Consider the following 22,389-nt stretch of genomic DNA (forward strand, 5'->3'; position numbering starts at 1 on the left):
AACTGTTTGTGCCTGAAATGGGGACAGGACTCTGAAATTTTGCTTTTGAGGGATCTGACAGAATATTGGATTCGTTTTGTTAGAGAAATAAAAAAGTAATGGAAAATAATTAGAAATAATGTTTGTAATTCTGTTTGTAGTTGTAACATTAATTCTTCCCTCTGTTGAAGGTATAAACGTGCTACTACTTTTAGTGCTTGAGCTTTGGAGAACTGAACCTACTAAAATACAGAGATCACTTTAATTAAGGAAAGAAAAGGCACAAAGTTTAAACATTTCAGTGGAAGTGAGATTTAACCTTTTAATTTATTCTCTTGAAAATGGTCAGAGAACATGTGACAGATAAAAATGAGTCCCTGCAGTATGTTTATTGACTTTACAAGTCAATGTAATTTATCAAAACATCTTGTAAAGCCAATTTTAATTGGCATATAGAAATTAGTTTGAAATTTCCTATCTTCTTGTGGAGTTCGACAGTCATGTTTTATTAATTAGTAACATTTAAATCAAAACCAAGTTAGTTACTACACAGCTGTTTGTGGTAGAAAGAGGCAGTGAGTGGATTAAATCTGAGGCCGAATTTTCTTGGCAGGGATTTCATAATATTCCCACCCATTACTGTGTTTATCTCAAACTTCAGATAAGTGTGTGTTTGTAGTTCCACGGCTTCAGTAATGGCCTGTTTGCTAGACTCTGGTTTGGAACTTCCTTTAGCATAACTTTACAAATTTGAGAGGTGGGTTATACAGTGGATTGTAAGAAGAAAAGCTGCACTTGTACTGCTTTACCCAGGTTTAGTGATCAGTAAATGGAGTTGAGGATCAGCATCTTACAGCACTCTGGCGATGGTTGCAACTCTTCTTAAAATGTACACTAAAAGCGTGTATCAACAACTTGAAAAAAAGACATGTGTGCTGCTTCCTGAGAGTGAAATTGGGACTGATGTTTATAAGGAAATTTGGTTCTCTTGTGTTTGTGCCAGTATGATAGGCATGTAATGTTTCTTTCTTCCTGAGGGAAGCAAAAAAACCCAATTGTATGAAGACATGTTTTAACAGTGTCTTGCTCAGCATGGCAGTGGTTGGCCATGTTTTGAAGCCTTCTGGGAAGCAAGGGCCTGGGCATTATCCGTGAGGCCAAGTGATGAGAAATTTTGAGTAAATGGTGTGGGGAAATACATGCTGCATACTGAAATTATTATAAAAGTTATTACTGCCTGAGGGAACACTTCACAACAAAAGCATTAATTAAAAGCAGTATTATCCTGGCAAGGCATGGAGAGCAAGATCTGTTCTTATAACAGAAACATAATTGCAGTCTTGTCAAAATATCATTAGACCCTGTGGCGATTGAAAGAGTGTCTTTCCAACATGGTTTGACTTCTTGGAGTCCCATTTTTTATGCTTTAAGTAATTTAGCAGTTTTCTATCTACATCTTTTTCTTTCAGTTTTTACAGTCAGGTTGAATAATGGTGTTCTTGTGAAGATAAGAAAAAAGTGAAACAAGTGGGACCAGGTACCCTTCAGCATAAAAACCCCTTCAGGTTAAAGGGAATCAAGCATTGTTTTTGCAAAGCTGTTTTATCCTCCTGCAGTATTAACCTGATGGCTTCTTGATATGGGAAAATTAGGAGATGCATTGTAGAGGAAAGCCATGATGGTTGTTAATTTAACCCTCCAATGTTTTAGAGGGCTGTCTTCAGCTTGAGTCGATGAAACATGAGATATGGGAGACTATCTAAAACAGGTTTTATCACCAGCGCTCAGCATGTCATTCCTACTGTCATGTTATTCGAAAAACATTGCATGTATGTAAATATATCCTTTAGGAGACTGTCTTTACGGTGAAGCATTGTTTAAAGAGGATGATTGTTTTAGTTGTTGAGTGCTATCCTGTTGAGATACTAGCAAGAAAAAGAGGGAGTTCAAATACAAATCTTCATTATATTAACTATAAAAAAATACAAATCTTCATTATATTAACTGTTAAAAATTTCAAAGGTAGATTCATTAAACAGCAAGTCTGTACAGAAAAATATCAGTACATCTGTACACTGATGCCTTTTAATGTTTATCTTATAGTCTCAGTACTTTGGTAACTGTTAGATGTGTGTAGTTGTGGTTTATAGGCATTTAGAGCACCCAGTCATGATTGACTTAAACTGAAGTGCTCTTGTCAGAGTTGCTTCAGTTCTGCTAATCACTTTCATCTGGCAGTAGTTTGAGAAGGCATAGTTTAATTAATTTTTGTCTTTATTTGTTATTTTTTCCTAAAGCTACTCAAGAAATTTTGAGATTTAGTAGTGTTGTTCTCAAAGTTGTTTCTTTTCATTCATTTCAGGCGGGGGTGGAGTCAGAAGGAATATTTTAAAATCAAAATAGCTTGACTGATCCTAAGATATCAAAATTCAGCTTTCTGAAGCTGGTTATAAAACTGATTGAACCAATTTGCTGTTTCAAATAAACAGTAATTGAATCACTTCAATTCCTGAAATTCGGCAATTATTTTGATACTTGGTATGCAAATATTTGGAAATTTGAGTTCCTTTTCATGGCTGAATTACTTCATGAAACTTGTTTACTGTGCAAAACTAAGGTAGTCTTCAATCCAGTCTGTCTGCAGCATTCAGGGTATTTTTTGTTTAAATTAGTTTTTAATTCTAAACTTGTGAGACTTTAAACTAATTAGAAGTTCCCAAAACCTTACTCTTGGGACGTACCTCAAAACAAATACTTTTTAAGGTGGCTTAGTCAAAATCTAGTGTGACGTGAGAGCTGCTGCTCCATGCTGACATGAACACGCTCCCAGGCTTTTTCTTCCTTAGTCTCTTTCATCTTGGATGTCTGAAATAGCAACTTTAAGAACCCTCTGGCTCCTATGTTCTTTAAAACACTTGGACTTTCTGATGACTCCATTTGCATATGGATATGTGAATTTTAGTGGCAGTCAATATCATACTGTGTGTGTCTGTATGTGCATGTGCATTTTGAAGTTTTCTGATTTCAGAACTGCTGAAAAAATTAAAATGTGTAAAAGCTTTCATGATTTGGAAACTGTAGCCTGTAGGAAGAGATTAGTCTTAACAATACAGCATTGTCTATTGAGTCAATTAAGCATGTAGGTTTAGCTAGCTTGGGAACAAGTTTCAGCATGTGACATTATAAATAGCACTCTCTCATAACAAATGTAAGCTTAGTAAGTGGGCCATAATTTTCCCTACCTCTTTACTAGCGTTTTTTAGGCAACTGTACTCACAGAGAATTTCAGTCTTTCTGATGACTGTCTTGGGGTGCTAATACCATGTGCCTAAGGAGTGTTGGATCAACATAAGGCTGATTTTCTCAAAGTGTTGTCCCTCTTCCTGACTTTCCTGGGCACATGATTTTTATTTGTTTTTTTTCTGTTTATCCATATATAGAAATGGAACCTTGTGGCCCAATGGCTCAGGAATCACTAAGAGTATTGCTGAACCTGACCCTCTTCTCAATAGCTTGAATACACCGCCTAATTGTTTGATCTAGCAAAAAGTAATAGCATTTAGAAGAAATAAGTATTTCTGTAAATTGTCATAGCTGTTTTCTTACTAGAGCATCATCCTTCAAGCTAAAGTCAGCATCCTCTGAGGTAATAGCTTTAAGGAGATGATCAGTCACTATCTGGTCACCTTCTAGATGTGAATTGATGTTAAAATCATGGCAAACTAAAGGGTTTCTTGTCTGCAGCAAGCAGCAAACAGAGGAACTGTTGTCCTTGTAGTAGATAGTGCCTTTTATATCAGGCCTGGTTTCATTGCTGCATATGAATTTGTTTTGTCTTCTGGATTTGGACTCGGCTTTGTACTAGAATATTTTTTCCTTCTTTCACCCCTCCTCCTGATCCTGTTGTTTTTGGTGGAGAATTAATTCAGACTGAATCTCCTTCAGCATGAACCTCAGATCTAGTTTCTCTTTGCATTTATGAAAACAGGCAACAGAAATTGCAGTAGCTTTCAGTGTAGACTTCTAATTTCAGGTAATATTTGTAATGTACCCAGATGGGTTCCCCAGTTGGAAAGGTGAAGCTATGTAACCTCTTATGAAATAAGAGCTTGCACTGGTAAATGCTGCCAGCTTTGTCTTGTCTCCTCCCTATGCTTCTAGAAGTCTCAAAAACTTTTGGTAGAATGTAACAAATGTGATCCTTGTTAAAAATAAAAGTCTGTTACAGTCAAAACATGTAAGATTTTAGCCTTGAATTAAAGTATAGCTCTCATCAGCCTTTCCAATAGTTGTTCAACTCATATTTAAAAGACCAAGTTCTGAAATTGAGTGCATTTCAGAAGGATGACATTCATCTTTTGGACAGTATAAGCTGGTGGTCTTCAATATGGGGTGTGTATAACCCAAGTGCTGTGAAAGACAGTCCAGTGGGGGGAGGAAAATGTATTTTGGACCCTTAACAAATAAAAAATTAAGAAGTAAAATAGTGCTTAGTTTGTCTTTAGCACATCCTTTTCTTCTTTCTGTATCTGTATATGTTTTATAATGTACCTCATGTATTACATGTGTATTATTTATAAATGTACATCTATTGTGGGTGCATACTCAAAATTGTTTTACTGATAAGTTTTGTGGTAAAGAAGTTTGGAGACCACTGATCTAAGCTACCTTGTAACAAACATTTTGGCATGTGTATTTTTGTTGCGTTCTTTGTCCTGCTCCCCTTTTGTACTAGAAAACCTCTGTGTTCTCTTACAACTTGGTATTTAAAATATCAGAAACAAAGGGGGTTTTAATTTTTAGTAGATCACATTTACCTCTGTAGGTGTATGTGAAGTTGTCTAGAATTGTCGTAAAGATTGCCTTGAATCAGTTGGTGTGGTATAAAAGTCTTGGAAGTTGCACTTTTATATTATGTCATAATTTACATTTCCAAGAAATACTGTGAACTTTTAACAACAGTGTTAGGTTTACTGTTTTTTATAGGTTAAATCAAAAAATAAGGCCTGATTAAGCTAAAAACCTAACTTTGGAGGTCATATGTCATAACCGATGAGTCGAGACATCCATATTACTCAAGTGGAAAATGTAAAACTAAATTATTTTGATCTTCTTCCCCATTTTGTATATATTCTTTTCCTTCTATGTTTTATGCCAATTTATGGGGTGGGTTTTTTGCTAATTTGGAAATTATAAGCTTATTGACTTTTTGGTTACGTCATGAGTCATAAAATTAAATGAAACTCAGGTGCAAATAAGACATTTAAGCTTTTTGCCGTACATGAAGCTCTTTTCAATTCAAGTTTTAAGAACGATAGGTGGTCAGGCTGGTTTCAGTAATTTTTCTGTGACTTTCACTGTAAAAAGGCAATAGGTCTGAAGATACTTGTTCTGTACAATTGCAGGATTGGTGTAGGACACTTGGTCCTACAACCACTCCAAGGATTCTTATATTGCTTGAGTCTTGTATCAGGGAATTACTCAGCATTTTCATAAAGTATGTTTTTGAAGGAGTTTGCTTTCCAAAACAATCTTGGACGTCCTTCCTGTATTACATACAGCAGGAAGAGGCTGGTTACAGTGCATTTATTCCTTGGCCCAGTTGTGTCATTATTAAAGCATTACAGCAATCTGAACCTTTAACATAAAAACTTACAAAACCGTAGTCCTGAACTTTAACCTTTTCCCATATTCCAGATTTGAGTGGTGTCTTGGTCTTACTGCTGCTTACGGAGAGGGTTTTTTGTTTCTTTATTAGTGTCTAAACTTTCGGGTATTTTGGACCAAAGCTTTTTCTTTTCTCTTACTGTGGGGACTGTAAGAACACAGAAGCTGCAGCAAGCTGATGTTGCTCCACATTTTTCAGATAATATATTTAATTCCTTAGACAGGAATGGGTTAATATAATTATGAAGTAAATACTTGTCGGAAAATGTGATGACGTCAGCAGAGCCCCCGATGTGGTTTGGGTAGGTGGTGGCATAAGAAGGATTTTTTTGCCCTGTATTGCCTGAGTAACAAAAGCAGGAGAAATGCCTTAATGTTATCACAACATATACCATGGGAGGCTTCTTGTCTGCGTAGCAACATCCGCCAGAAGGATAAGAATTTCTGTTCTGTACTGAGGGGGTCAGATATGTGCCTGGTAGCAAAACAGCACATGTTATTGACTCTTGACCCAATTCTTTCTCCTCTTGGGTTTTATTGTCATGGCAAGTTCCAAAGTTAAGCGATGTGTTGGTGTTGCAAGTGTCGCAGGTGATCTGGTGTCTGTGCTTTCTGCTGGCCATCACACTGTGTACCCAGCAATTGTATGAGAGTAGAGGAAGGCTTGAGTTTGGTAGGTGTCAGGTGTGCTGGCCTTTGTGGCCCACCCCTGAGGAGGCTTGAGAAGTTTGATAAAGCTTTTTGTCAGACGTGCTATGCCTTATTATACCAGCTATCAAAAAAATGGCAAGTGTTGGTGATAAAAGCTCTCCTGCCAAAGAGGAGAAAAGGAATTTGGTATTGTGTTTTTGTATCTCTTTAAAAGTTTCTCCAGTAAATATTAATGATGGTCAGATGCAGCTCTTTCCTACTTATACTTTTTGCTTTTTATTACAACATGGCTATTGTTTGGATTTCTCCTTGCATCTACATCTAAACTTGTTGGAGTAGTTCTGGAGACTCCATGAGGTATCTCTACTTTCATTACATCTTTTTACAGGTGAACAAGTAACTGGGTCAAAATCCCACTTACACTTCTGTGCTTTTATATGAACTATAATATTCCTCCTTTAATTATGTGTTTTACTATTTTCAGCTTAGGATTTTGGCATTCTCAGTATTTTGTTGCTGTGTCCCAATAGAGAGGGTTTGTTTTTCTTAATGTTTTGTGGACAGAGGCATCTGGCTAAGAGGAAGGCTGTTGATTTCACCTGGGAAGATCAAGCTGTGCTATGAGCCTCTCTCTTAGTAGGTATTTGTTAAATATTGAGAGTACTTAAACAGCTTGACATACCTAGTTAGTGGGGCTGGACATCTTCACTATTCTGGAAGTACATTTGACTCCTTGTAACATAATGAACTCAGAACAGCTGCAGAGGAAGGTTCAGCATCAAACACACTGGCTGCATTTTAATTGGCTTCATCTGTCCAAACACATGGGTGCTGGCAGTGGAGACAGAACTTGACACCTACAGTTATATAGAGAGGAAAGAGCCTGGCTTGACTTTCAGGGTGGTAAGAAAGCTTCTTGAGCAATGCTGAAAATCAAAGTTTTATTTGTAAAGTGGTATGAAATTGTATCCCCAAAATATGAAGCCTCAGAAAGTTCATTCTTCAATATAGAAAATTTGTACTACTTTCCCCTACTTGAACCAATACTGAATCCGTTTTCTAGGATTGAAGTGGCTTAGAGGTTTCAGTGTATACACTATGGGTTAAATTTTTTATGTATAAGAAATACCTGAATAATTGTGGCTACCTGTGGATTGGTAGGTTTGAAAATGGGGAGTGTTTTAATCAGCTGTCTAAAACACAAGGATTGTTTTGCTGCATATCTCAAGATGTCTTCATTACTTAACTTTCAGACCTAAAGTCTTTGGTCCAATACTGCTGTGGAGCTGGAAAGTGCTACAAACCTGAATCCTGATTAGTTGGCTTCATTTCAGTCTTCATTAAGGTGGTGTGATGTGTGGGTTCCACTTGCTTAAGTCTGGAGATGGAGCAAGTAAACATCTTAAACTTTTTCCATACCAAGGCAGACTAGTATCTATGTATTTGTATGCCAAGAGAAAGCAAACTTTGTGGGTTTTCCTTTGAAAGTAGAGAGGCTTGCAGGCTGAAATTTTTGAGTTTTCCAGAAAGAAATCAAATGTTTTAGAATGCTGAGTTTCTAGGCTGCTCAAACAAGTAGAACTTGTGAGCGTTTTAGAATGTGTCTCCATAGAAATTCTTTCCTCCCCCACCAAGTTCTTTCATATTTAGTTTCCATAACCAGTGCACTATTGTGAAGGAGGGGAAATGCAGGGTAACTGCAGGGAAGCCAGCCAATCACTCCAGCATCAGAGCAGACTCCAGGGCTTGTGGAGCTAACCTTTGTGACCTTCACAAGGGGCCTCTCCGAGGAGAGCCATTTTTCCTGCCTTGTAATGGTAAAGAAAAAACTTGGCAACTGCTTTGATCAGCAAAGCAAAAACAAGGAGAGCAAGGAGCAAATGGGCAGCTTTGTGCACAAAACTGCTAAGTCAGTACTGGCATTCTCTGTGCTGAGAACAGTGTTACCCCCTTACACAGAGTATGTGCACCCTATTTCTGTAGGGTACTGGGATATTTGTTGCCTATTTAAAAAACCCTTTGGTTCAAAACCGAGGGAATATCTTGGTTGTTACCAGTTATGGTGAAGTAAAAACATTTCATCTAATAATTTGGAATGTGAGAGTGAGGAAACTTTTTTATTTCTTGGAGGTCAAGATTTTTGAAAGGGGATTGCACAATGCTAAAAAAAAATAATTCTACCTTTGGGAAGTGATGATTTGTATCCAGCTGGCATATATTTTTTACTGTAAAACCTACTGTTTTACAGCTTTTGATGATTTTTTTTCCATTTCTCAGTTGATGCTTATAGGGAATTTCAGGTATGTGCGTAAAGAAAGAACTGCAGTTTTGCTTTGCAAGTATGTAAAGTTTTGTTTTGGCTTGTGCAGATTGAAAATCAAAACTCTTCTTAACATTGGGAAAATTTTAAATCAGCTTTTAGCTTCTCCTGTCCATTATGTTCTTTCACTGTTCTTCTGCCACTGATATACAAATGCCTCTGTGTCCTTTTGTTACTGTTGCTACTCTGATAAGTTGTGTTGCTCATCTCTGGTAGTTTTCTGCTCTGCAAATTGGGTTCATTCTACCACCTGGACTGAAGTGCTCTGTGTTCTTTCTCTGCCTAAGAGTAGAGGAGGGTTCATAATGTTTTTGTTCAGTACTTACTTCCACTCTGGTGAGAGTCTGCCTCCCAGTTTAATCTCCCAGACCAGTATATTCCTATGCAGTGGATTCAACAGTTCATTCATTCTCGGCAAGAATTCTTCCTGTGGTTTGTAAATTTGCAGATTTTGACTTCCTTCCTTGGCTACTTCAGTGTCTCTTCATGTAGATTGCCTCCCTGGGAGAAGTTGATATTACAAGATTGCCAGATCCCTCTGCAAGACGTTTCTTCTTTTATGCTTACAGTATTCACTTTCTTTTGATGTTTCATCCTTTCCTCTGCCACTCCCTAATTAATCACCCCCAGTACTGTGCTGAAGTGGTTCACAATGATTTTCTTTTTTTACATGACTGTAAATAAATAAGTAAGTAAGTAGCAGTTACGGAGTGAGGTAAACCATGTTTTAACATCTGCCGTTTTGGAGTGTAGTGCCTTTCAATGTTATGAAAGTACAGAAATTACTTTAGTGTCATTATCTCACAAAATAGCTACAGGTGTTCAGTAATTAAACAGTTTACTAGATCTTTGCACAGTTCTGGATAGGATGCAAATTAATTTTTAATGGATGTGATTTATTTTAGTGCAAACTGCTGTTCAACAGCTTTCACCTGCGGGACATTTTTTACTCTTAACATATACAGTGATTTTCAGATAAGGTGCTAGATAACTTAGCATCTGATGAAGATATTCAGGAAATTGATTTGTTTGAAATCCCCTCATCACAAATGATTTTCTAATGAGTCTGTCATCAGATTTGTCTTGTGTGTACTGACACTGATGTGGTCTCAGTGCAGTTACCATGTTTAAGGAACAAATCCCCCTCTGATTGCTGTGACAGAATCAGCAAAGAGCAGAGTTTGGCTGCTCCATGAGCAGGACGCGGGTGCCCCAGGCCCTGCTCCTCCTGCATGTGGGAGCAGCGTTGGCAGCAGCAGCTTCCAGCCAGCTCAGTGCATACTCTAGCACAGAAGGTGGTATTTGGCTGCTTGGGTGATGCTTGCTGTCCAAGCAGCTGTTCCCTCTAGTAGAGTAGGAGAGTTGCCACATAGACTGCAAGGTTACAGGACTACTGCAGGTTACTTAAGTGAGATTGCAATCCTGACAAGCTCAGCATATATGAGTAGTCAAGTCAGGGGTGAGGAGAAATGTAGCACGAAGAAGTAGGACTCTGAAATACAGCCATTCAACTCCAGGGCCTGGTTGACTTAATTTCATACCCCTTCTGCAGTATATTCTTTGCTCTTGGTATACTCTTAAATTTTGTTATTGATATACATGAAAATGGAAGTAGATTTCTTGTAAAGAAGCTTGTTACATTGTCAGACATGTAACAGTCCTTTTCAGTTCTTATTTGAACATAAATGTTTTGTAACAATTTTCTGAAGGAATAGATTTCTGAAAATATATATAAAGGATGACAAGGTATCAGAGAAGAGTGATCAGAATGTTTAAATGTCCCAGTTTATACAACTAGAATCACAGTATCTAGGAATAGATTTATTTCTTTTTAATGTACAGTTTACTTTTAAGAAGTTTTGAGATAAAGTTTAAAATTATGACCTGTGTAGTGATAATGTAGTGATTGCAAAATAAATTTTAAGATTGCACTAAACAGTGAATGTTTGCTACTGAACTTTGAGTGATAAATTCTGGAAGGAAGTTGCTGTGTAAGTACCTAGAACTATAAAGTGTTAAACCACAGCTTAGAAAGCATTAACCAAGTAAATGTTTACTTTTTGGTTTTTTCAAGCATCTTAGTTCAAAACTAAGAAACTTGGAGCTGAAGAGCAGAGTGATTTGTTTCCTTCTTCCATAATTCTGAATGTAAAATGCTGTGGTAAAAAAAATCCGTTACAATAAGCTTTCTTTACATGGTGACTAGAGGCAGTCGATTCAGATTGATAAATACAGTTCAGACATTTTATGGGAATATCAAAGATCACTGGAATGGGGCAGGGCAAAAGGATTATATTAGCTCGGTGTTCAGTTTTAGCAAGCTAAGTGTGGATGACTGTGAAGTATTATGAATTAAAAAATATATTGGGAGTTTCAGTCTCCTCTTGATATATCCTTCATCTTTTGCCTTCAGGTACAGTTTACACCTTCTGATCTGAAGATTACAATCCAGAGTACTGAGTTTAAAGGGCAGGAGTGGATATATTCTGAAGTTTGCAGTGACAGTAAATCACTGAGTGTTGTAACTGTTCATGTGCGGTTTAGGTGCCTTGCTCCAGCAGCTGTGTATCAGGTAACCTTTATACAGGCTTGCTTCCTGAGAGCTTGGCATACAACTGGGGTCAATATGGTTCCATTAACTGTGTTCTCTAATCTACTGCTTAAATTTCAGAAAAGCTGTGTCTTCTTATTTAGCTGTTGAAATTACTGTCAAGTGATAGTGCACATTGTCTCTTCTGACATCAGGAGCATTATATTTTCCAAACATGGGTTATGAAACAAATATGTTTTGTCTTTGGAATTTTATTACTGTATGAGCTAAACCCAAGCAAATAGACAAAACCTAGACGACCTCCAGAGTTTGCACTTAGAATTTTGTTTAAATTGAAAGTTTCAAAACTATTTTGGCTGCCTAGTTGATGGGCAAAATGGTCCTGTAAGATGGTGATAAGACTTTTGGCTGTAGGAAGTCTATCCAGGAACTCAGTTTGTCCAAGAGTTCAAAGTGATAATACTTGTAGAAAAATGCTGCTTCACCCTCCAGGGGATTTCTAAAATAGTTTGTGAACTTGCAGGCAAAAATCCCAAAAAACTGGAATCCGATAATGACAGTTTTTGGAACTGAAAGGGAGTGGAGGAAAGGGATGGGTCATAGGGAAGTGCTGACTAATGGTGAACAAACACTGTAAGGGAGTTCTTGTATTAAGAACTGATCTCACTTCCTAAAGGAAAGTAAACTCTATGCTATTCAAGTATAAAATCTGGGATGGGGCAGTCTCTAAACTGGACTGTGGGGAGGGATGAGGCTAGAAGGAAAGCTTGATTATAATGATGTTAGCCATTAAAAATCCCACGCAATTGTCTTTTGAGACAGAAGTTAGTGTCATCAGTTGTGTGTGACTTGTTGTCTGATCTCTTGTGTGGGTACAATGTATTCATATCTTTAGGCCTGTTAAGAGTAAGCATCATTTTAAGTGGTAGACATATTTTTGGTGAGTACGTGGTTTTTAAAAATGGATGACAATACGTAAATACAGTGTTTTTCCCCCTGTCTCATGGCAGCAGCACAATCCCTTCACCGTTTCCCCCCCCCCCCCCCCCCCCGGTGACAAATGCTGATTTTCCTAACTGGTAGATGAAGACTGCAGTGATTATAAATTTGGGATTAATTTATACTAAGTTAAAGGGATAACTTAAAGTTATTTGGGATTTTTTTTGGAACTTCAGCACTTACAAATGTGCTGAAATTTAGTGAAATTAGGAGATTTGTGATTTTTGCTCTGTGGTCTGTTTTGCATCTAAGGGTAGGGGTTGGACCGTTTCTAAATAAGTACTTCACTATGTTTATTGGTAAAAGTGTGGTAGTTGCTAATTTTGGTAAAAACTAAACTGCTAGTACTTTAAGAACCTTTAGCAATTTAAGTGATGTGCTTTCAAATAGAATCATGTGCTTGATGCATTTTGTCATCCCTATTTGTAATTCCCTCTGTACCAAAAGATACTCAGGAAGCAAGTCAAATTACTGCAAATCAAATACATAAATGCTAAGGTATTGGTATTTATTATGATGACTTATTAAAATAAATTAAGACTTTGATTGTTTCTAGAAAGCTAGGGTTTGTTTTGCTGATGATGATTTTACAGTCAAACTCTTAGTTTCTGTTCGATCCTGGACTTTGCTATTGCTCTGTTACTTGCTTGAGCAGGAATGTTGGACTGGATGGCTTCCAGTAATCCCTTCAACCTTTTAGTTTCTTTGAATGTCCAAATTCTTAATAATAAATCAAAAGGTAAATTAATATTTCCAGTTGATAACTTCTGAAACTTGCAGTGAAATTTGAGTTCAAAATTAGTTTTGGTTTCCTTTGCTTATTTTACAGTGGGCCTTTGAATGCTGTTTAAGCCGATGCTCCTTAAACTTTTTGTGAATGGTGAAGAGAAATGTAAAACCTGAAGCTTCAAAATCCTCAGGTTGAAAACATTTTTAGGTCATTTTTAAAGACAAATATAATAGCTATTATATTTAAGTGTACTGTACATTTAAATGATAACTATAATAATTAAAACCATACACTAAGTAGTTCAGTTTTTTTCTCAGGGTTTTGCTCTGTATTTTCTTTGCCACTCTATGTTAAATGTGTAAATAAAAATAACTTTTGAAAGCATAGCCTTCAGACAATACGGTGTATCTGGGGTCAAGAAATCTGTTGCCTCTGGTGGATTGCAACTTGTGAAATCTGTCTTCAGGGGGTTGAAGGGTAGGGGAGGAAAAAGAATAATATGCTGGCGAAAAACAGTACAAGATTGCCATTGCCTAGGGTTGACTGTACAGGTATCTTTCAAGTACTGACTCAGGCAGCAACTTGCTGTTGGAAGATTCTCTTCTTTGTTTTACTTACCAATCTGAGTCTTTAGGGACAGGAATAATTGCCTCCTACCTCAGCAGCACGTGGTGGTTGTCTGAATTGTAAAAATAAAAATCTCTCCCAGGAACATTAGAAGGAAAGAGTCATAAGTGTTGTAAGAAGGAAACAGACGACTTGGGTTTTTTTATGAAATAAAGTGCAGCCCTCAAATGAGGGAAAAGATTCCATAAGATGATTTGTATGACTAAAACCAAGAACATCTGAACAGATGATGAACTTAAGGTGTGAAGTGTGAGCTCTGAAACATAAATTAAAAAGCAATGTCAATATCAATGATTTTAATGGCAAGAGAAACAGGTTCACTTTGTAACAGAAAGCTGTGTCTTCATTTCCAGTAGGTCCTACCTAATGTTTCCCTAAGAGTCAGCTCATCCTGCCAAGGCCATCTGGGAGTGATCATTGTCTGAACACTCAAGCAACCAGTTGGAACTGCCCTCTGAGACTTCCTGCTTAGAGCAATAAGGAAACAACCTAAAGAATCTTTTTATCTTAATATTTTGTTTTCCTTAGTGGTGGTTAGCCTGAGGGTTAATCGACAGGATTGCTAGCAACAACCCCCTTTAGATGCTAAGACAGCTGGCTGTAGCAGCTTTTATTGCAGCGTGCTTAGGCTAGTCTCTGACTTGAAGCCTTCAGGCAACAAAAATAGGGTGTTTAGAGAGGGGCGTTAAATTGCCTGGCTTCTCTTCATGCAAAGAAGCACTTAATTTCCCTCTTGCTTGCTTTGTCTCCTTTTAAGAGAGAGAAATGAGATAGAATCTCAGAGATGAAAGGACACAAAAGTGATAAAGTATTCCATGGCCCATCGCTTCTGAAAATCATCTGCCTTCCCTTAATAACTGGAAAAGATAGTGTTTGTGTAATCTTGTCTTTAGTGTTACAGAAGGCAAAATGGTTACATCTTGAGGAGGTCTTCTACATTTGCTAAGCAGGAGTGGAGTTATCTGTACAAACAAATATAGTAATTTCGCTTGAAATAGGAGCAGAGACAGTTCTTTCTTAAGATTTGCTTTCCTTGGTGTTACATCTTTATGTCTTTCATTGAAAATTAAGGAGAGAAAAAAGGTGAATTCTGCATATGCTGAATGACTTAGCCATGGGAAACAAACTTCTGAACTTCGGGGCTAAGGTAGAAAAAAAAGGAGGTTTCCTTTAAAAATAGCCCTTTTTTTCCGCTGGGCAACTGAGAAGAGAAGTTTAAATAATTCTGGTGACACAAAATGTGATCACAGCATTTAGTCCTTTACAGACTTTGGAAAATAATTGAACTGGTAAAAAGACTATATAACAAGGAATTTTCTTTTTAGTGTCTATAATACTGCTGTGTCTTATAGTTTTCAAAGTAATGGAAAAAACTCCAGAAATGAAAATGTCCTTGTACTCTTTTTTTGTTCCTGAAACTCAGAAAACTATTTATTTGTGAAATGCACAGAGGAATCCAAGAATAGTGCTTTGGAGAATCAATTTTAAAATTTGATTGTAAGATATCAGCCCTTGTTTTCTAAATGAGGTCTTTAAGTGCAGGGCAGGAAAAAGGGCAGGAGGAGAAATAATAATAAACACAAAAATAAGCCTGTTTTTGCTTCCATTTTTGCTTTGACAAAAGGTAGTTGTTTCAAGAGCGCATTATAATAAAAGTGGCGCTACCTTGGCAAACCTTTGAGAATCATATCATGCGTTCATCTCTTTGTGTTAATGATGCATATGTGGTCAGACTGCCTACTGCCCACACATCCATTTTAGCATTACACACTCTGAAGTGAGGACCTTTCTGTGAATGCTTACCTAAGGCGTGCAGTGCTGTTCTGCAGCTTCAGAGCAGCGTGGCGTTTATACTCAGAATAGGAACCTTAGTTTTTAAGTCTTTGGTGTATATATTGTGCACTGTCTGCAGGCAGGCCAGTGCTAATGAAGGCTGCCTTTGAATATGTTAGTATTTATTAATATTAGTATTTATATTAGTTAATTGTTTATATTGATATTTATTAATATTAATAGTATTTATATTAGTATTTAACACTAAATTCTGTGTTTTGTGTATCTGTAAAAGCTTTTTATTTTGTGTATCAATGTCCACAGCTTCATGGGCCATGCTTTTTAGAATTTCTGGTACCTCTTAGTATCTTATAATATTCAGCCACCTTAGAAATAAGTTCCAGAGGGATTTGTAGAAGAACTTGTCTGATTAGTAATGACTGTGTGCAAAATCTGTTTCTTGAAAAATCAGACTTTTGTCAGATGCATTTATGTTTCCCTGACTGCATTGTTCTAGTTCAGATTGAAGCCATAAATTCCTGGAAGAATTTCTGCAATCTAGGACTGTAATTTCATAGGATAGCGTGTGTGGTTTTATTTCATACTTAGGTTAAGGAAATTGAGCCCTGACAGGCTCTCTTCCCACCTGGTCAACAGGATGCTTGTGCCCACCGTTCTCTTACTTTTTGCTTTTGTTCTATTTTAAAGTTAAGGAAATCACAGCTGTGGCACCAAAGGATTGCACACTGAACACTTGCATGACAATTTTAAGGTATGCTTTTGCAAGCTGAATGAATGTTGAACCTTCATTGTCATTTGTCTATTATCATTTCACCAGTGTGCTCTCTGGCCTTGTATGCCTGTGGTGCAGTTTGGTGGGAACATGATCAATGGTGTAGATGGAGTAGTCCAACACAAGCTTTGTTTTGTTGATGCATTAAGGCTGCCAAGCAGAAGAAAGAATAAGGAAAACTCAAAAATACAGCTATTTTATGTATTGCAGGAATGTTCAGAAGATTGTATCAATGTTTCTATTTCATTCAGGCAATTAGACCATGCCTGGAGACATTAACATCCTTAAGAGATAAACTGTTAAAAATTTTAGGGCCTTTTTCTGATGCTTTTGGGAAACAGTGTGATTAAGAAGTTCTGAATTTTACTGCCATGTGTTTTTATATAAATTAAGCTGTAACAGTCCTGAAACCTAAGGAAATATTGCAAGTACGTGGACAACAAAAGTGGAGAAACAGTGGGTGGAATATAATCTCTCAGCAGATTAGATTTTCATTGCTCTGTAGCCAGCCTTTTTTTTGCTGGATTTTGTTGGATGTTTTTTTTTACAAAGCCAGTTGGAAAATCTTTAAAGGGTTTAGGGCCACTTCAAGTGTGTATCCTTGTCTAAGAAGGGTGCAAATTCAGGAAAATGTTTACGGAGAACTGAACTGAGGGTAGAGGTAATCGCTAACTGAGCTACCTCATCTCCCCTTCAGGCTTTTCTCTGTACTGCTGCTTGGAATTGAAATAATCTCAAATAATGTATGTAAAGTATAAATCTGTAATTTTGTTACAGCACCTGCAAAGTCAGCTATGCTAGTTAAAAATGGCCCATATATCTGAAGACTTAGATTCATGTTTTAATCCTTTCCAATTCTCAAAATCCCCTGTATAGGATAGAAAACGGTGCATGCATAAAGAATGTTGACACCTTCTTTCCTCAGCCAAAGCTGAATCCACTCTATTGTGTGTAAATATCCTAAGATCATCATCAGCCATTACCCAGAAGTCTTTCTATGCTACACTCTAGTTTTTGGGAGTGATAATTAGACCAGTTCTTGTTGAGGCTCCTTATATCTCTAAACCGTCTTTTTCATCCCATTTCTAAATGCAGCTGTGAAAAATTTACCTGTGGGAATCCTCCTAGCTCATCAGCCCTGTCAAATCGATGTTGGCCTGCTAGCTATTGCCGCTTTCTTAGGAATATGCATCCAGCTCTATTCTTGAATTAGTGGATACTGCCACTTTCACAGCTTTCTTATGGTCAGACCACTACATTAGTATTCTGCTGTAGAGCTCAGGCCTCTGCAGTAGGTATTCTGATTTCTTCTCTGCCTGCTAAAATGATAGCTAAGTGGGTGTCTTTGAGGTACCCTAGGCTGTCTGTGCACAGGACAAGTCTGTGTAAGAGTTGGTAAAGAGGTTAGTTGGGTTTTTTTGGGGTTTTTTTCGACAATTTATAGTAGCTTTGAGAGCAGAAATACACAGTTTCTCCTGGCATCACCAGGAAAGCTGACTTTCAGTATATACATCAAGACCTGGCATGCTGAAATGTACTGGTGAGCGCCCGAAAATAGTTTTGGCATTTATGAGGAGACACTTTCTCTTTACTCGTCCTTAAAGTTAATACACAAATATAAATAAAAAGACAAAACCTTTCAGCATGTGACGCATTATATGGATTAAAGGAACTAGCTGGTTAAGAAGACAAAGGAAAAATGGAAGAGTAGAATCTATGTCTCATTCATTTAACATAAAACAGAATCATACTCCAGTCAGTGGAGTAGCTGACATTTGGGATTTAATGAAAAGTTTAAATTTCACACCAAAAATAGAACATAATTAGGTTTAGTTTCATTTGTGCACTTGCTTATGTTACACAAAGACTTTCCTAGCTATCCCCAGAAGAAGAAGTACTCAATGCCACATCAGCAGCCTTGGGAGGTCTGTCATGATGTGGTCGGTGGTATGTGTTTGTGTTTTGCTTTCCCTAAAATGTGATTTCCAGTGAATTCTTAGCAGTCCCAAAAACTGAAAACCAAAATCCTAAGTTAGTAATCTCAAATTCACTAGAGACTGAAAATAATTTTCTCACAGACATAAAATATAATTCTTGTCTAGATTGTTAAAAAACAAGCATTCCGTTATGGGGAGATGCTTGCATAGTATTTTACAGTGATGCTTTTGTACTTGGGAACAACTTCTCTTTCTGTGTGTTTGAGACTAAATTTTTGAAATGTCCTTTCATGAAGAGTCATGTCCAAATGTAGGGAGAAGCGACGGATTATTTATTCTTATCTATTCTTTTATGTGTAGATTCTTTCATGTTTTTTTGCTGTTGCAGAAATTTCGCACAGTACGTTCATCTGGTACTAAGGATTAAAATGTTCTTTCATTCTCTTCTGCTTTTCTTCCTAATGTTACATTTCTATTGCACACTTCAGTAGAATAGTCTTGCAGTTCTGACCTGCTTATGTTAATAATATCTGTCCTAAGGAGATCTGTTTTTGTGAAAGGGAAGTCCTAATTACAAATGATGGAGCATATATAAGGTGATTCTAGGCTAATAAAGGCAAAAAGACATATGGTTTTGTAATGACTGGGAATTCTGTTACACAAATTAAGTTCTCAGCATACGCTGGGAAGTGCACCTGCCTGCGGGGACACTTTAGTTGCAATACGTACTAGAGAATATCAGAACTGAAGGCCTCTCAGATAAGCCTTTTTTGACGCATTTAAGTAATTTCTTGAGTGTCTTTTTTGTGTTAGTTTATTTCTTTCATGGTTTTTAACAGAACAGTGCATGTCTTTTCAGTGCAGCAAGTGGAGAATGAATGGGAAGGTAGACTTTGTACAAAGGGCAGATGAGTTCTTTGTTTTTAAAATGGTGTTATTAGTCTACTAGAATCCAAAGGGTTCTTAAAATAAGAAGGTTTTTTTTTTTTGTCTCTAGATCTCCTGCTTCTTTTCCAGTGTATTTAAAAAAAAAAAAAACACAAACAAAAACTCAAATCAAAATCTTCAACACCTCTCTCCCTCAAAAAAAAAAAAAAAAGAAAAGCACAAAACAAACCACCATCACCACCACAGCAAACCCAAACTTAAAACTTTAAAATTAGGTTAGATTTGAATCTGACAAATCTTGTGATAGTGTTTAATGCCAGTAAAGATTTCTTTCAGCTGGAAATTCTGATTCTTAGTAACTGCAGAAACTGCATTTCTTTGACTGTAGAACTTGAAGATGGCCAGGGAGATGCAGCTTGTGCTTTTTGCAGTGCACAGCATTTTGAAAGTCCTTCTTGGTGGAGGATGGTGGGTGATGTGTCTTGGAACAGGCACTCTTCTTGATACTAGAATTGATGTAAGTTTGCTAACAAATGCTTAGCATGTGGTGGGTGTTTTAGCTTTGTTTTTCTAAGGCCTGTTACCACAGGCCTACATTTATGGTACCGTCTGAATTAATTTCCATAGTTTCTACTATGTGTGTCCAGTTTAACAAAGTTTTGCTTCTTGGTGACGTAAATGAACAATAAGAAATAGTGCCAGATAGAAAAATGTTAGATTTGAGAATTTATTTTGTGAAATAAAACGACTTACATTGCTTGATTATCTAGAGATATTGATATAATTCCAGGAGCATTTGCTCCCTTTGTTTTGTTCACACAGTACAGAGCTGTGTTCCTCCTTCCTGAGTAGGTAGAATTTTAAGTTTTAATTCATTAATACATCCTACATACAGTGGCTGATTTATAGGTTACATTGATTTCATATAATTCACTAATGTTTTTTAATCTTCTATTTTGTGTTGACACTAGTTCTTATTGAGATATGGTGAAGCTCATGTAAAATAGAAGATCTTGAACGTAAGGATTGGGGCAGTTGTCATGTAATTCAGCTACTATGAGAAAAAAATCTACTTAATGCAGGGAAAGCTAATGAACTGATGTCCGTTCTTCTTGTGTCCATTGAGACCTTTCCTGCACTGCTGTTGAAAACAGAGGGAAAGATCTCTACCTGTGGAGAATGTCCTGTTTCAATACTTAAATTGATAATTAAAAATACACAGTGTTTATACTAGGTTACCCTAGTCCACATGCTGTGAGTAGGAATGAAATGAAGTCCTATATTCCTCCATGTGTAGGATTTATTTAAACATTTCATCCATATAAGTGGGGGCTTGTCTACTTTGTATTCCATCAGTTGCTGAGCATTATTTGGAATTTGTAGAAAGAATTGTTCTGTTGTGATGTGTTTCAGGTGGTTTCTTAGTGTATAGCATTCAAATACTAAGGATATGGAGCAGATAAGATTCATATGAAGACATTTGATGGAGGTTGAAGAGAAAGGTTTTGAAGGAAGGTGTGGAGGAAATGGATATGTAGATCATGGAGCACTGAACTGGGTGGGAGGGAAAAAAAGTTTGCATTGTTGAACCAGTCATATGGTCAGAATGATATTAATATAATCAGCTTGCTTATTTTGAGACTTTTCTTCCATGGCTCTTGGCTCTAAGGCTGCTGATTATAGTTCAGTTGGCCACATAAGGAACATGCTGACTTTTCTCAAGTGAAACTGAGCTAAGGAAAAGCTGGAAGCTGCTGCTGCCTAAAATAGCTATCCTTGTTAACAACTCCATATGAACATTAACTGTACTTTGTGTGGTATGCTTACGCTGTCTTGAGGAATCAGTAATGCTGTCCTTGTGCTCAGAATTGGAGGTGCATGTAAAACTGCCTCTTCCATAGTCCATTCATTTGTCCCATGTTCAGATGTATTTTGAAAAACTGATGAATGTTGTTGTTTCAGTGCATTTTTACAGTTAACTTAAAATATTTCTGTCATGCAGGGAGAAAACATTTTTCCTTCTATTTCTTACTCTGCACTCAAAAAGCATATAAAAACAAAGGCTATAAATTATGTGCCTTACATTTTATTAGTTCACAGTGTTACATGGATTTTTACAAGAGTTAAATGGAAATAGATGAATGTGTTATTATGGGTACAGTGGTGTTTTCCCAGTTTCCACTATTCCCAGAACTGAGTTGAGCAAATATAACAAATCAGAAATGTAGGGGAGGAGTAGTATGTGCTGGTACAGTAATTTAAACACACGGTCTCTGAAGCATTACAGTGCAGTGTTTTTACATCTGTATTATCTTTACTTGTTTTCGTTCCTTTGCAAAACTGACCAGCAGGAAAGTGAAAAATTGTTTTCCAGCATGAAAGTTTATGTATAAGCCAGTATATAGGGCAGTCTTTACTATATTGCACCATGTTTTATAAATAAATAGGCGTAAAAAAAGAAATAAAGAAGTCTTGCTGTATGTAGCATATTTCTCAGTGAATCTGAATATTTGAAAACCTGTGCAATCAAAGATGCAGTGTGCCTAATAGTACCTTGTTGAGGTTTTACCCTGGTCATCAAGCAGTCTAATTTATTGGTGTGTCGATCAGAGGGAGGTCAGGTTCATCCAAAATATAGCCCAGTACTAACCATGGTGAAGAAAATAACCTCTACCCCAGACAAAACCAGCACATACGGTATTAAATGAGCTGTATTGTGACCCTACTACAATATGTCTATAACTCCTTAGTTGCAGATCTGGAATTGCTAGTGTGCATGTTTAGAGAGGGTAAATATATATGTCTTAAAACTTTTTTAAAAGCCAGTTTGTGGTATGTCTACCTTGTAACAGAAGGTTAGATAAGTAAATTGACATAAGTAGTTATTTTGGTGACTATTGCTTTGTTTTATGTTCTTCTGAATTTGTTACTTCTTGTGGTTTTGCTGAAGTATATGAAAGGGGGCATTCCATGTAATCCAGAAAAGCATAATTTTAAGGATAATTTTTTAAGGAAAGAATGATACCAAGTTAATAATGCATTGTATTCTAATTTGTAACAATATTATCTGAATATGATTTTCAGTTGATACCAGTCCTAAATGATTGGATAACAAATTTTGTTGTCAGTGTTTATGTGCATTTGGAGTTGGTATCTTTGTCCCCATGTACTTCTCTGAGCAGAGTTGCTTAATGGCATCAAGATAACATTGATGCTTGTTATGAATAGACTGCATTTGTTGCTCATTAGCAAAGCATGCTAATCACATACTCCAAAAGTAAAACAATGATTCACTACACTTTTGTATTTTCATTGAATCCTTCTGTAAATGACAGTTGTGAATGTACTTGCCATTTTTTTTCAAAACAGAGAAATTTAAGCTTCCGAAGTTTTGCAGAGGGCTGGGTGGGTTACTTGACAGTCCCACTGTCCTCAGCTTTTTACATGAAGTTAAAAGGCCAGCTGCACATCCCT

General features: G+C 36.9%; 1 protein-coding gene across 5 annotated transcripts in view; it reads left to right on the forward strand.

Moving 5' to 3' along the window:
* Window positions 1-22,389, forward strand: part of YAP1 (Yes1 associated transcriptional regulator) — an 88,892-nt gene that overhangs the window by 26,564 nt on the left and 39,939 nt on the right. The window lies entirely within an intron of this gene.

Source organism: Chamaea fasciata, unplaced genomic scaffold (genome assembly GCF_029207755.1).
Source record: "Chamaea fasciata isolate MVZ Bird 193981 ecotype frontalis unplaced genomic scaffold, bChaFas1.0.hap1 SCAF_2, whole genome shotgun sequence".
Classification (NCBI taxonomy): domain Eukaryota; kingdom Metazoa; phylum Chordata; class Aves; order Passeriformes; family Sylviidae; genus Chamaea; species Chamaea fasciata.